Source organism: Odocoileus virginianus, chromosome 3 (assembly GCF_023699985.2).
Source record: "Odocoileus virginianus isolate 20LAN1187 ecotype Illinois chromosome 3, Ovbor_1.2, whole genome shotgun sequence".
Lineage (NCBI taxonomy): Eukaryota > Metazoa > Chordata > Mammalia > Artiodactyla > Cervidae > Odocoileus > Odocoileus virginianus.
The window spans coordinates 10,994,317-11,008,047 of NC_069676.1; the positions used below are offsets into that span (position 1 = coordinate 10,994,317).

At 39.3% G+C, this 13,731-nt stretch overlaps 1 long non-coding RNA gene across 1 annotated transcript; it reads right to left on the minus strand.

The window, feature by feature from the left end:
• Window positions 1–5,423: 5,423 nt before the first annotated feature.
• Window positions 5,424–13,044, minus strand: LOC110147433 (uncharacterized). The gene is made up of 2 exons (XR_002316841.2): window positions 12,631–13,044; window positions 5,424–12,252 (listed from the first exon to the last, which is right to left on the minus strand). It is a non-coding gene; the product is annotated as an uncharacterized lncRNA (long non-coding RNA).
• Between the last annotated feature and the right edge of the window lie 687 nt (window positions 13,045–13,731).

Genomic DNA, 13,731 nt, shown 5'->3' on the forward strand with positions numbered 1-13,731 from the left:
TCTGATTTTGGTGTTGACCATCTGGTGCTGTCCATGTGTAGAGTCTTCTCTTGTGTTGTTGGAAGAGGGTGTTTGCTATGACCAGTGCGTTTTCTTGACAAAACTCTGCTAGCCTTTGCCCTGCTTTATCCCATACTCCAAGGCCAAATTTGCCTGTTACTCCAGGTGTTTCTTGACTTCCTACTTTTCCATTCCAGTCCCCTATAATGAAAAGGACAACTTTTTTGGGTGTTAGTTCTAGTTATTACAGTGAATCAAAAGAATGTCTGGAGGTTGTAAAGACCTCACTAGACTTACTCCCATAATTTACATTTTAAGATAACGGGATTAGCCAGAAGGTTTTTTTTCAAGAGACTGTCCTCAAGCAGGATACATTATTGCTATATAATCCTAAGGAATGTAGAAGGACAAAAAAACTTTGTCCTTTCTTCCTCCTTGAGAATTCCAGACCTCTCTCTCCTTGGGAACCCCTGGACTTTTTATCAATCTGCCGAGGAATTGACTTTCTCAAAAAGAAAGTGAAGTGACTCAGTTGTGTCCGACTCTTTGTGACCCCATGGACTGTAGCCTACCATGCTCCTCTGTCCATGGGATTTTCCAGGCAAGGGTACTGAATGGGTTGCCATTTCCTTCTCCAGAGGATCTGTCTTACCCAGGGGTCTAACCCGGGTCTCCCACATTGTAGGCAGACCACTTTACAATCTGAGCCACCAGAAAAGTCCTATTGAGCATGGACCCACCCATCAGAACAAGACCCAGATTCCCCCACAGTCAGTCTCCCATTAGGAAGCTTCCACAAGCCTCTTATCCTTATCCATCAGAGGGCAGATAGAATGAAAACCACAATCACAGAAAACTAACCAAACTGATCATATGGATCACAGTCTTGTCTAACTCAATGAAACTACGAGCCATGCCATGTAGGGCCACCCAAGACTGATGGGTTATGGTGGAGAGTTCTGACAAAACATGGTCAACAACAACAGACTGGTTCCAAATTGGGAAGCAAGTACGTCAAGGCTGTATATTGTCACCCTGCTTATTTAACTTACATGCAGAGTACATCATGAGAAATGCCAGGCTGGATGAAGCACAAACTGGAATCAAAATTGCTGGGAGAATTATCAATAACCTCAGATATGAAGATAACACCACCCTTATGGCAGAAAGTGAAGAGGAAGTAAAGAGCCTCTTGATGAAAGTGAAAGAGGAGAGTGAAAAAATTGGCTTAAAACTCAACATTCAGAAAACTAAGATCATGGCATCCGGTCTCATAACTTAGTGGCAAATAGATGGGGAAACAATAGAAACAGTGACAGATTTTATTTTCTTGGGCTCTAAAATCACTGCAGATGGTGACTGCAGCCATGAAATTAACAGACGCTCCTTGAAAGAAAAGCTATGACCAACCTAGACAGCACATTAAAAAGCAGAGACCTTACTTTGCCAACAAGGGTCCATCTAGTCAAAACTATGGTTTTTCCAGTAGTCTTGTATGGATGTGAGAGTTGGACCAAAAAGAAAGTTGAGTGCTGAAGAATTGATGCTTTTGAACTGTGGTGTTGGAGAAGACTCTTGAGAGTCCCTGGACTGCCAGGAGATCAAACCAGTCCATTCTAAAGGAAATTAGTCCTGAATATTCATTGGAAGGACTGATGCTGAAGCTTAAACTTCAATACTTTGGCCACCTCATGGGAAGAGTTGACTCATTGGAAAAGACCCTGATGCTGGGAGGGATTGGGGGCAGGAGGAGAAGGGGACGACAGAGGATGAGATGGCTGGATGGCATCACTGACTCGATGGCCATGAGTTTGAGTAAACTCTGGGAGTTGGTGATGGACAGGGAAGCCTGGCATGCTGCAGTCCATGGGGTTGTAAAGAGTTGGACACGACTGAGCAATTGAATTGAACTGAACTAATCTCCTTGATGTCCAAGGGACTCGCAAGAGTCTTCTCCAGTACCACGGTTTGAAAGCATCAATTTTTGTCCATTTATCTGTCTATGAACACATAGGTTGTTTCCATATCTTGCTGGTATATTTAGTGCTGCTATGAATATTAGGATGCCTAGAATATTTCTAATCCATGCCTAGCATTCCAGAAAACTTTAAACATGAAAGAGCTGTTTTAAAATTTACAATTATGTAGTGCTTACTAAAGATCTTTCTTTAAGTGTAACCTTGAATGCTGGAAGTCTACTAATTTTAGAAATGTATAATAATATGAGCTAATGCTGTAAGTTGTCATTCAACACGTGTGTGTGTGTATGTGTATGTGTGTGTGCACTCAGTTGCTCACTTGTATCTGACTCTTTGTGGCCCCATGGACTTCACTGTAGCCTGCCAGGCTCCTCTGTCCATGGGGTATCCCAGGCAAGAATACAGGAGTGGGTTGTCATTTCCAACTCCAGGAGATCTTCCCTACCCAGGGATTGAACTCATGTCTCTTTCAGCTTCTGTACTGGCAGGTGGATTCTTTACCTGGGAAGCCCTTCAACACTAGTACATAAGTTTTCAGTTTGGTTCAGTCGCTCAGTCACGTCTGACTCCTTGTGACCCCATGGACTGCAGCATGCAAGGCTTCACTGTCCATCACCAACTCCCGGGGCTTACTCAAACTCATATCCATCGCATTGGTGATGCCATCCAACCATCTCATCCTCTGTTGTCCCCTTGTCCTGCCTTCAATCTTTCCCAGCATCAGGGTTTTTTCCAATGAGTCAGTTCTTTGCATCAGGTGGCCAAAGTGAAGAAGGAATTCATAGGGCCTGGACTCCATCTCAGGCCTGTCCATGCTGATCGTGCTAGGCTGCCTCTCCAGTGGACTCTGAACTCCGTGCTTAGTGCCTGTGGGAATGATTGGGCAGGGGAATCTTGAGGACACTAATCACCCCTGCCTCCGGACAGTATCTATCGGAATGTAACCACAGGCTTATCGGTTACTAACTGGGTGGAATGTAACGGCGGGCTTATTGATTATTAACTGTTTGAACACATAACACGTGAATGATGGGGTTACTGTGATTGTATTTACCCTTCCTTTGTAAGCCTCAAGGGATTTGGGCTGGTGGGTCTGGACACGTACACAAGGGGTATAAAAGATTTTCACAAATGCTGGTCGGGGTCCTTGGCTAAGAGGAGACTCTGCCTTGGGCCCGCCGGTGTAATAAATTGCACTCCACTATCTGCATTGTCCTTCTGAGTGAGTTTCTTTCCCAGAAAGGGTGGCTATAACAAAAGTATTGCGGTTTCAGCTTCAGTATCAGTCCTTCCAATGAATATTCAGGGTTGATTTCCTTTAGGATTGACTGGTTTCCTTTATGATAGATCTCCATGCAATCCAAGGGACTCTCATAAGAGTTTCAAAGGTAGTGATTTTTTTCCTTTAATCAGATAATGAGGTGTTTTTTTTTTTTTTTTCCATTTGAAGCCTTTTGGATCCAGGGGTGCATTTAACTGTATTTGTAGTATGCAGTTAGATTTAAATGTTTATGATGTTCTCTTCAGGCTCTGTTTATGGGCCATTGAGAAAAATGATAGTTTGGTATTTTATTTTAATATTTATTTCTGTTTATTTGACTGTGGCACTTGGGATCTTTGATCTTTTTGGGGAGCAGGAGCAGTAATTTTGTCGAAGCATGCAAACTGTCAATTGTGCCACGTGGGATCTAATTCCCTGACCAAGGATAGAATCAGGGGCCTCTGCACTGGGAACACCAAGTCTTAGCTACTGGATCACCAGGGCAGTCTTGGCAGTTTGGTATTTGATGGGATTTTCCTAGTAGCCTTATGTGGTAGTTCCTGGATAGTCATAACCCGTTATATATATCGTACCCTTTGCAGTGAGAAAGATACATTTTGTTTGTGTTGAGAATGGGAACCTTTTTAAATTTTCCATTGTATTAAATACTTGGAATACATTTTATGTTTGACAAGGATATCAGTGCATACTGTTATATAAAGTATGATTTGTCTTTCCTTCTGACTGGTATTTGTTGAGTAGACTATGAGATAATACAAAATATGTGATAATACAAAAAAATCTAGAGTTGGAGAGGTCCTGTCTGAAAATAGATTTTCTAGAATCTATCCCCTTTCCGCTTCCATTTTATTTATTTATTTATTTATTTTTATTAGTTGGAGGCTAATTACTTCACAATATTGTAGTGGTTTTTGTCATACATTGACATGAATCAGCCATGGTTTTACACGTATTCCCCATCCCGATCCTCCCTCCCACCTCCCTCTCTACCCGATCCCTCTGAGACTTCCCAGTGCACCAGGCCCGAGCACTTGTCTCATGCATCCAACCTGGGCTGGTGATCTGTTTCACCCTAGATAATATACATGTTTCGATGCTGTTCTCTTGAAACATCCCACCCTCGCCTTCTCCCACAGAGTCCAAAAGTCTGTTCTATACATCTGTGTCTCTTTTTCTGTTTTGCATATAGGGTTATCCCGCTTCCATTTTAGCATTCACAGATAGCTCACCTGTACATGATTTAAAAGCAAAATGCAAAGGAAACATACATTTCTCAGATTTTAGAGCCCCAACACCATGCTTGAGACCACTCTATCTTCTGTAACACAATCTGAGTCCTAATTTAAAAAATTTAACTGGAGGATAATTGCTGTGCAATGTTGTGTTGGTTTCTGTCATACACCAACATGAATCAGCCACAGGTATACATATGTCGCCTCCCTCTGCAACCTCCCTCCCACCCCCTTGTACCCTTGAATCCTATTTTTTTTTTTTTTTGTGGCATTACCATGCAGCACGTGGATCTTCCCTGACCAGGGGTAGAACTCATGCTCCGTGGTGGCTCAGATGGTGAAGAATCTGCCTACATTACAGGAGACCCAGGTTCCATCCCTGGGTCAGGATTATCCCCTGGAGTAGGGACTGGCTACCCACTCGAGTATTCTTGCCTGGTGAATCCCATTGACAGAGGAGCCTGGTGGACTACATACAGTCCATGGGGTCGCAAAGAGTCGGACATGACCGAGCGACTTTCACTTTTGTTCTTACACACTAGAGCACCAGGGAAATCTCAGTCTAATCTAATCTAATCCATTTTAAACTTTGATCTTTCACAGCACTGAGGCTTCCCTCCTCCCTTTCTAGACCCCACTCATTTGGTACTTAAGGTAAATAATCCCAGAACAGGTGGCCCTACTGAGAAGTTTGAACCCCATAACCCTAGCTGAGTGCATGCGTTCTGATCAGTTTAACAACAGGGTGTGAGAAGTTTCATTAAGCTCTCCGGTGTACATTTCATATAGGAAGGAAATTTATTTTTGGTCAGTTATTGCTGCAAACCCTACTGAACTTTTAAATGTAAATGACTATAGTGTCCATAATGCAATTTTTTTTTTTTTCTGGTAGAAGAAACACATTAACTCTTCTCCTTTCTCCCATCCCACTTTTGAGGTATCATTGACTAAAATCTTTCTCCTTCTGTTAGGACCACAGTGTCTTGATTAATTTTTCTTCGAAGGCAGTTTTGAAATCAAGTCATGTTAGTCTTACTTTGTTATTTTTTTCTTTAAGAATGGTTTGTCCATTCTGCCTTCCTTGTACTTCCTGATAAATTTATGAAACAGATTGTGTATAACACTTACTGTTGTGACTGTGGTAGACATTACATTGTCTTTTAGATCATCATGTACAGTAGTGCCACATGAGCAATGTAAGACCACCTATCTGTGAAACCGGCATGTGTTCTTATTGGTTTACATACTTAATTTTTTGAACATGTTTATAGTTTTCTTTCTTTTGTTACATATGTTTCTCTTTGTTTTCTTGCATTTATTCTATTGTAAATACATTTCTTAATTTCATTATCAGAATGTTCATTGTAAGTGTACAGAAACAGAATTATTTTTGTCTTGATCTTGTATCTTACAAACCTGTTGAATTCAAATTATCAGTTCCTTTAGTTTTTCTAGTGGGCCCTAGATTTTCTATATATAAGATACCGGATTGAAAGTAGAGATGGCTTTAAAGCTCCCTAACCAATCTGCATATATTTTATTCCTTTTCTTGCTGAGTGGGTTCTTGGCCCAATTCTCTAATAAACTGTCAAATATAAGGAAGAGACATAGTTCATTAGTTATGGCTTGGGAAAACATTCACTTTTTCACCTTTAAACATAATATTTCATGTTTTCCACGGCTGTTCAATATGAGGATAGAAAATTTCAGTCTGCTTTTGGTATGCTGAGTGTTTTAATCATGCAAGACTATTGGATACTGTTAATTACTTCTATGAGTCTGTTGCCACTTTTTTTTTTTCTAAAGGCCTTAGAGACCTTTTTTTTCCCCATAGATTTTTTTTAGTAATTTATTTATTTTTGGCTGTACTGGGTCTTTGTTGCTGTGTGGGCTTTTCTCTAATTGCACTGAGCAGGGGCTGCTCTTCGTTACAGCACACTTCATCGCAGTAGCTTCTCTTAGTGCAGAGCACGGTCTCGCGGGCACACAGATTTCAGCAGTTGCAGCGCATCCTTACCCACCATGCCTAAAGTGTCTATAAACAAATACCCCTGTCCTAGCCAAGGAGTCAAGAAAGCCCCCCTCCCCATTTTATTTTTTATTCTTTTCCCAAACTTTAAACTTTTAATTTTGTATTGGTGTATAGCTGATTCTCTCTCATTTTTTTTTTTAAAAAAGGGATCCAGTTCCTTGACCAGGGAATGAACTCAGGCCCCCTGCATTAGGAACATGGAGTCTTAACCACTTAACCACTGGACAACTAGGGAAGTCCCCTCCCCCCCAATTTTTAAAAAACTATTTGGCTGCAGCTTGCAGCATGGGGGATCTTAGTTTCCCAATGAGAAATGAAGATCATTCTTTAAAAAAACATTTTTGTTGAAATATGGTTGATTTATAATATTGCATTAATTTTGCTGTACAGTGATTCAGTTATGCATTGTATATACACTTTAAAAATATTTTCTCCATTATAATTTATTACAGGATATTGAACAGTTTCCTGTGCTATATGGTAGGACCTTATTTACCTGTAATCATTCTTAATGGAATTGATTTCATCCCAGTAGTTGACTAGAGATGTGATCTTATGAATAACTGGTAAGACAGCACTGATAATACCTATGATTTAACTGTTGCAGATAAGAATGAGTACGAAATTATTTTTTTGACAAAAACAGTGACTAAATTTTTAAGAAATTGGTCTAAGGATAATGTAGCTGACATCCTCTTTACAGGATATAACTGACTGATATTGTATAATAATTAAATGAAGAAAACTGCAAGGATTTCAGAATATTCATAAATAAAATGGGTAATTTATTCTTTGAGGTAATGAAAAACAAAATGTGTTATCTAACAAATGCTTCAAAAAATAGTTGGTAAAGTATTTGAAATGAGTACAAAAATGACTGCTTCAGAAAAAATTTAGTTTTAGTCATAGAAAATAAAATACAATTAAAAAAACACATTGAAGGATTATGTTCAACTACAAGTAATTGGAAACAGCCACAGTCTTCCTGACAGAAGGAAGGTGCTTTTCACAAGGAAACAATGGGTCAAGGATGGCCCTGCACAATGCACTGGAGAAGAAACTGATATGCAGGAGAGAAACAAGGACATAATCCAGAGAAGAGTAGTATCCGAGAGTATTCCCAACCATAAAGCACTGAAATATTGTCATAGTAGACACAAGAGGCCTTACAGAAATTCAGACTCAGCTGGATCTTTGATGTGGGAGCTGTGAAGACATCAGGGGAAACTATACTTCTTTATGAATGGAAATCAAATATTGGTTGCTGGTGTTGAAGCTACTCTTGACTGCTGCTGCTGCTGCTAAGTCACTTCAGTCGTGTCCGACTCTGTGTGACCCCATGGACAGAAGCCCACCAGGCTCCTCTCCCTGGGATTCTCCAGGCAAGAATACTGGAGTGGGTTGCCATTTCCTTCTCCAACGCATGCATGCATGCTAAGTTGCTTCAGTCGTGCCCGACTCTATGCAACCCTATGGACAGCAGCCCACCAGGCTCCTCTGGCCACGGGATTCTCTAGACAAGAATACTGGAGTGGGTTGCCATTTCCTTCTCCAACTCTTGACTATAAAGACATATAATCTTGATGGAAGATGGTGTCCTTGAAGCTCTTATGTATCTGTCTCTCTCCCAGTGTGGGAGCTCCAATATCTGAAGAATGTCCTCTTTGCATCTGGTTTTAAATCACACACAAGTGAGCTACTGGTGAATGCTAATATGGAACCACAAAGGGGATAGATTCTGGAAAGTCCAGGTCCTAATACTACTCAGAGGCAATGTATCTCCAACTCTACATTTTGTGTATTATCACAAGTCCCATAGTCTATTCAACAAATACCAGTCAGAAGGAAATAGGAAAAATCACAATTTACATAACAGTATACTCTTTGACACCCAGTCATACATAACATTTATTCCAAGTAATTAATAGAATGGAAAATGGCAAAAGGCTCCTATATGCACCACCACCAAAAGGGATCTTTCTCAGTAAAAAGCATATATGTGATTATAAATATCTAGGAACTGCCACATATACTACTAGGAAAATCCCTACAAATATCAAACGGCCATGTTTCAATGGCCCATTAACAGAGAATGAATAGAACATTATAAAAACTTAAGCCTCACTGCATACTAGAAATACATTTAAATTCATCCATGACTCCAATAGGGTTCAAATGTGAGAGAAAAAATTACTAACTGATTAAAGGACAAATTACTACCTTTAAACCTTATGTACTATTGCTGAAAGACAGCTTACAGAATTACCTAACATTAATACTTGTTTCTGAAATTAGTAGGAATCTATAATTTAAAGACATGCTTGAAGAAAGATCTTTAAAATCACAATATAGTAATAAAACTCCCCCCACCCCCTCCAACCCCCTTTGAGCTGTGTCTTAGTTGTGGCACTCACAATTTTCATTGCAGCATACAGGGTTGTTTTTTTTTTTTTTTTTTAGTTTAGGCATGTAGTGTCTATTTCCCTGAGCAGGTATCAAACTCAGTTTCTCTGTGTTGTGGAATTTAAACTGCTGGACCACCAGGGAAGCTCCTGTAAACTTCTTTAACACTGACTCCTCAGTAGTTGTAGCATAGGGGTTTAGTTGCCCGGCGGCATGTGGCATCTTAGTATCCCAAATAAAGGGACTGGGACTGGGGCTGGAAGGCAGTCCCCCACCACTGGAAGGCAGATTCTTTTTTTTTTTTTTTTCAGTGTAAACTCATGTTCAATTTAACATAGGCACAGATGTGTAAACTTAGAAATCTATGCAGTTATATGTATATAAGTTTAGAGTACATACATACATACAACTCTGCTGTGTCAGTTGACCTAAAAGATATTACCCCTTCCAGTAGCAATGAGCACATTAGTGCCCTGTGATTTCTAATACCATTATCCAATGAAAGGGCTCCTTGGAGCAATTCTAGTATTGAGGAAGGAAATATGCTGGATGGATCTGGAGCATCTTACAGTGCCAGATAATAAGGAAGTGCTTAAAAACAAAGCAAAATGAAACATAACAATGATACTGATATGCCTGAAGGACATAGGAACCAACTGAAAGCACTTCCAGTGGCCAAATCTGTAACAGTCTGAGCCGCAAAATCAATAAAAAGTAGTATTAGATTATAAGCCAAAGTGAAGCTTATAAGAAGGCGGATTCTTAACCACAGGCTGCTGCTGCTTCTTGGTTGCTCAGTTGTGTCTGATTCTGTGTGACCCAATGGGGTGTAGCCCACCAGGCTCCTCTGTTCATGGAGATTCTCCAGGCAAGAATACTGGAGTTGGTTGCCATGCCTTCCTCCAGGGGATCATCCCAATCCAGGGATCGAACCTGGGTCTCCTGCATTATAGGCAGATTCTTTACCACTGAGCCACCCAGAAAGCCCTTAACCACTGGACCACCAGGGAAGTCCCAGTCCCAGTCCCTGTAAACTTTAAAAACAACTCAGAAAAAAAATAAAAACAACTCAGGACGACGCTTGCTAACCAGTGGTTTAGACTCCAAGCTTCCACTGCAGTGGGCATGGGTTTAATCCCTGCTCAGGGAATTAAGAACCCTCATGCCACACAGCATGGCCAGAAAATAAATAATTATCATTATAAATAAAAACAAAATCTTTCATGTTGAAGGTTTTCTTCAACATTATGCATGGATTGCTTTCCATCAAGTTTCTCATGTTACTTACATTTCCTCTCCGTGGGAGTTTTCACATGTATTAATGGCCACCTGAATTGTTTCCCTGGCTGTTTACAAAGGTTTATCTAGTAAATCCTTTTATGGTTTCATACACTACTAAGATCAGAAAAGTACTTCCTACATTTTTCACACTTTATATGATTTCTGTCTGGTGAGTACTTTGTCTTTGGATGATTGAGAGGAAAAAAGGAAGATTTCCCACATTCCTGTCATTCATAGTGTCTCTATCCAGTGTGAATTCTTTCATCTACTTGAACATAAGTGGAAGATTTTCCCACACATTTTACATTCTTAAGGTTTTTCTCTACTATGGATTCTTTCGTGAACTTTCAAGACATTTGGAGTTCTAAAAGTTTTACCATACTGGTGACATTCATATGGTTTCTCTACAGTGTGACTACTTTCATGTATTTTAAGAGAACTGGGATTAATGATGTTCTCTCACATTCTTTATATTTATAAGGTCCACCTCTAGTGTATGTTATCATGTGTTGCTGAAGAGTTATATTCACTGTAAAGAATTTCTCACATTTATAGGGTTTTTCTCCAGTATGGATTCTTTCATGGTTTTTAAGAGAGCAGGCACTACTCAATACTTTAGAACATGTTTTACATACATATGGTGTCTCTCCTGTATGATGTCTTTTGTGGACCTGGGAGTCATTGAAATAATTGAAGACTTTACCACATCACTTACGTTCATAGCATTTATCGCCTCTGTGAATTCTTTCATGTATTCGGACACTTTTAGGACATTTAAAGGTTTTTCCACATTGTTTACACTGATAGGGCTTCTCTCCATTGTGAATACTTTCATGCATTCAGAGATGACTGGGATAAAAAAATGCTTTCTCACATTTCTGACATTTATTTGCTAAATATCCAGAGTGCGTTACCATGTTTTCAAAAAGCTGAATATTACAGGAAGCTTTTCCCACATTCTTTACATTCATACGGTTTCTTTCCAGTGTGACTCCTTTCATGTATTCAAAGAAAACTGGGATAAAGAAATGCTTTCTCACATTTCTGACATTTATAAGGTAGATCTCCAGTGTGTGTTACCATGGATTTTTGAAGTTATATGCCAAGTGAAGGTTTTCCCACATTCTTTACATTCATAGGGTTTCTCAGCTATATGCATTCTTTTGTGTTGTTGGAAGGATTTTTGATATCAAAAGACTTTTCCACACTGTTCACATTCATAGGGTTTCTCTCCAGTGTGACTCTTTCATGTATTTTAAGAAAACTGCGATCAATGAAAACTCTCTTACGTTCTTTACATTTATAAGGTCCATCTCCAGTGTGTGTGTTATCACGTGTTGCTTAAGGGTTTTTTTCAATGTGAAGGCTTTCCCACATTCCTACACTTGTAGGGTTTTACTCCAGTGTGAATTCGTTGATGATCTTTAAGAGACCAGGCATTATCGAATACTTTAGAACATGTTTTACATACATACCCTGTGTATGCATGATACATACCCTCTCCTGTGTGATGTCTTTTCTGTCCCTGGAAGGACCTGAAATGTTTGAAGGCTTTACCACATTGTTTACATTCATAGGGTTTCTTCTCTTGAATTCTTTCAGGTATTTCAACAGTTTCAAGACTTTCAAAGCTTCTTCTATTTTGTTTACATTGATAGGGTTTATCTCCCTTATGAGTGCTTTCATGCATCTGAAGATAACTGGAATAAATGAATACTTTCTCACATATCTGACATTCATAGGTTTTCTCCCCCGCATGTCTCCTTTCATGTGTTTTAAGAGAACTAGGATGAATGAATGCTAACCCACATTCTTGACATTTATATACCTTCTCGTGGTACTTTTGATGCTCTCCTGGTCTGTTTTCAGCATGATATTTCATGTATCTAGTAAGGGATGAATAATACATGAAGACTTTCCACATGCTCTGCATTCCCATGGTTTTAAATCAAGAGTTCTCTTTACATTGGGAGTTAGAAGAAGTTTGGTGCTTTCTCCACAGGAATTAATATCTTTCTTTTCAGAGATTCTATCATAGGACTTCTGTAAATCATGAGAAAACATTGTTAATTATTTCTTTATTATTTTCCATTTACTGAATTTATAGGAATAGTGAAATTTTCTATCTTGTGTGACTTGGTACAAGTTGAATATACTGAATGCTGTACAATGGAAATTCAACCAACCTTTCAATTAAAAAGTGATAATCAAATATAGGCTTTATGAATACTGATTGCACATGAACTATATTGCAAACACTGAATATTACTATTACTTTTAAGAAAACATTTTTGGTAGATATTTTCAAAAAATAACTATATTTGAAAATGGGACTATTTGTTTTGCTTGCCTCTTTTAAAATTTTCACAGTAGACCACAATTCTCATATGAGAAATGCTTTTAATTTTGAGTATGACTCACCTTAATTTACTCCCCTGGTTTCTGGACTGACTTTCAATGCCATGATGTTTCCATTCTGCTTCTGAAATGCAAACCCAGAATAATGATCCCAAAGTATTAGAAATTACAGAACAATTACTGAATTTTAGGTCCATGATGAGCTCTGACACAGGCCAGTTTCTGTTTCTTTCTTGCTTTATTTTTATTTTCCTCTGTGCTGTGCAGTTTTTTGGGTATTAATTCTCTGACCAGGTACTGAAGCTGAGGAATGGCACTGAATACTCCGAGTCCTAACCACTGAACCATTGAGAATGCCCTTCCCCTTACCCCCACATTCTTAACCAGTGTCCTTCCTTTCCACATTCTACATCTTTGAACAGCACAGACAGGTAAAAACACTTGTTCTCTAACTGACGAATGGAGGTAATTTCTTCATTCTTACCTACCGAGACAATGTTTCTGAAGTTTTCCAACATAACATCTCTGTAGAGTTTCTTCTGTGAGGAATCTAGTGAAACCCACTCCTCCCAGGTGAAGTTCACAGCTACATCCTCAAAGACCAGTGGGTCCTAAAACACCCAAAATGTGTGCCAAATAAGATGCCTGAGACTGACAGCACAGACAATCACACATTACTAGTAGGAATATTATATATGATTCTGTTGGCAATTTGGGACCTTATGTAACCAGGTGGCTCACTGGTAAAGAATTTGCCTGCCAATGCAGGAGATGGGGGTTCAATCCCTGGATCAGGAAAATCCCCTGGGGAAGGCAATGGCAAGCTACTCCAGTGTCCTTGCCTGAAAAAATTCCCATGGACAGAAGAGTCTGGTGGGGTATAGTCCATGGGGTGGCAAAGAACCAGATATGACTGAGCACACACATTTTATGACTTGATCATGAGAATCTTACTCTCCACACTTCCTCTATAAGGTAATAGTATCATTAAGAAACAAAAATTATGTATACATCATTTCTGTGGTCACAGTATCACTTATAGCACAATCATGGCAGAGCCCCAAGAATGTAGGGAAATAACAAAAATGTTTTACAAATGAAACAAATACCATTTAAGGAACATCGAGTTCTTGTAAAAAAAAACTCTTTCATCTTCTTCCTTAT